General features: G+C 57.5%; 1 protein-coding gene across 7 annotated transcripts in view; it reads right to left on the reverse strand.

Moving 5' to 3' along the window:
* Nucleotides 1-1,441, reverse strand: part of LOC113207075 (microtubule-associated protein RP/EB family member 1) — a 389,806-nt gene that overhangs the window by 26,371 nt on the left and 361,994 nt on the right. The window contains exon 1 of one of the 7 annotated variants that reach the window (XM_052264467.1): nt 1,379-1,384. The exons of the other annotated variants lie outside the window; for them this stretch is intronic. The gene's annotated coding sequence lies outside the window, so the exon portion shown is untranslated. Of the gene's footprint in view, nt 1-1,378; nt 1,385-1,441 lie in introns of those variants that run through there. 7 annotated transcript variants of the gene reach the window in all.

Below are 1,441 nucleotides of genomic sequence, written 5' to 3' on the forward strand. Positions count from 1 at the left end.
GGCCAGTATGGCCGCCGAGTCCTTCGGCCAGAGTCTCTGTGCTTCAGCCTAATTGAAAGACAAGGGTGCGGCGGGCGTGTACTGGGAACCGGTTGGTCCATAGAATCGGAGATCCCTCTTCGGGGCGAGGGATTGGAGGAGGGGTTTCGCGGAGCGGTGCGGTGTGACTCTTCTCTGGCCTCTCTCCGGGCAGGGCAGGGGCAGGGGTGTGGGGAAGGGTGCCTCGTCCGCCTGGGTATCACAAGCCTCCAAGAGGTCAGGCGACGAGTACGGGGAAAAGCAGTGGCCATCCGAGCAGTGGGGACTTCTATCTGACTTCTATAGAAGCAGGGCCTTCGTGCAGCGCACTACCCCACCCCAAAAGCGAAGATCAGAACTCGACAGAACCGCGCTCTTCATTTTTTTTCGAGGTAGTGCACAATCATCATCATCTGGTCTCACTTGTCAGCCCGTGACGGCAGCAAGTATACCCAAGGTGGTGTATGCCCGAGACGGCGCTGCCCCTATAGCAGCTCGAGCCGCAGCGCGCAGCGCTAGAACTAGAGTGGTATGGCTTACGCCCCTCCGCTATGGGGTGGTTACTGTATTGCAAATGAGCGGGACATGGCGCATGCATTTCGATTTGCCTCTGTATCAAGCCACAGTTTTATTTGGCACTTAAAAAGAGCACTGAGAAGCACTGCTTCTCCGTCACGGACACATCGCTCAGCCGCGGGGCAACCGCCACCAGGCACCAGGCACCAGGCCCAGCTGGGCCCAGCCCAGCGGGGTGGCAGAGGTACCGATGCACACTGCTGATACCGCCTCTGCGGGTGTAGTAGGTGCTGACAGGACACCGACAGGACTCGCCAGTAGAATGTGATGTGACACCGACAACACTCGCCCGCCACTTCTGTGGACTGCCGCCTGCCCGGCCCGTCCACTCCAACGCTACGTCTGCAATCGGGTAATCGGGGCCGGATGAGGCTGCTGTAATGCGCATCCAAGTACTTGCGAGCGCGAACACAAAAAAACACGTGTGGCAAGTTCATTGGTGCTCTCCGTCTCAGCCTGCACCCCCCCCCCCCTCCGCCGCCAATGAAAAAAAAAGCAACAAAAAAGCAATGATAATAATGATGATAAACAAAATGTTAAACAACGGCTAAGTACGTATCCCGCGGTGGACTTCTATGTTTTACAGGTCGTATAGCAACGACCGAAGCATAGGCACCAGCTGGCTGACTCGCGCCACGCACTTCCGTAATTGTTGTTATACACTGTACCGAATGCACGGGTGCGAGCGGGTTTGCCTATCCTCGCCCTCATCGCCCTCATCGCTGCTTGCAGCCATGGCCCCTTTTGGCTCCATTTAATAGGGCTGGGCACTGTCACCTGTCTGAACGGCACTACCGACTCTCAGTGGAAAAGGGGGGCGCCCCTTGTGGTCCACTAGATAGCCGCC

Source organism: Frankliniella occidentalis, unplaced genomic scaffold, assembly GCF_000697945.3.
Source record: "Frankliniella occidentalis isolate FOCC.00 unplaced genomic scaffold, Focc_3.1 Scaffold19, whole genome shotgun sequence".
NCBI lineage: Eukaryota > Metazoa > Arthropoda > Insecta > Thysanoptera > Thripidae > Frankliniella > Frankliniella occidentalis.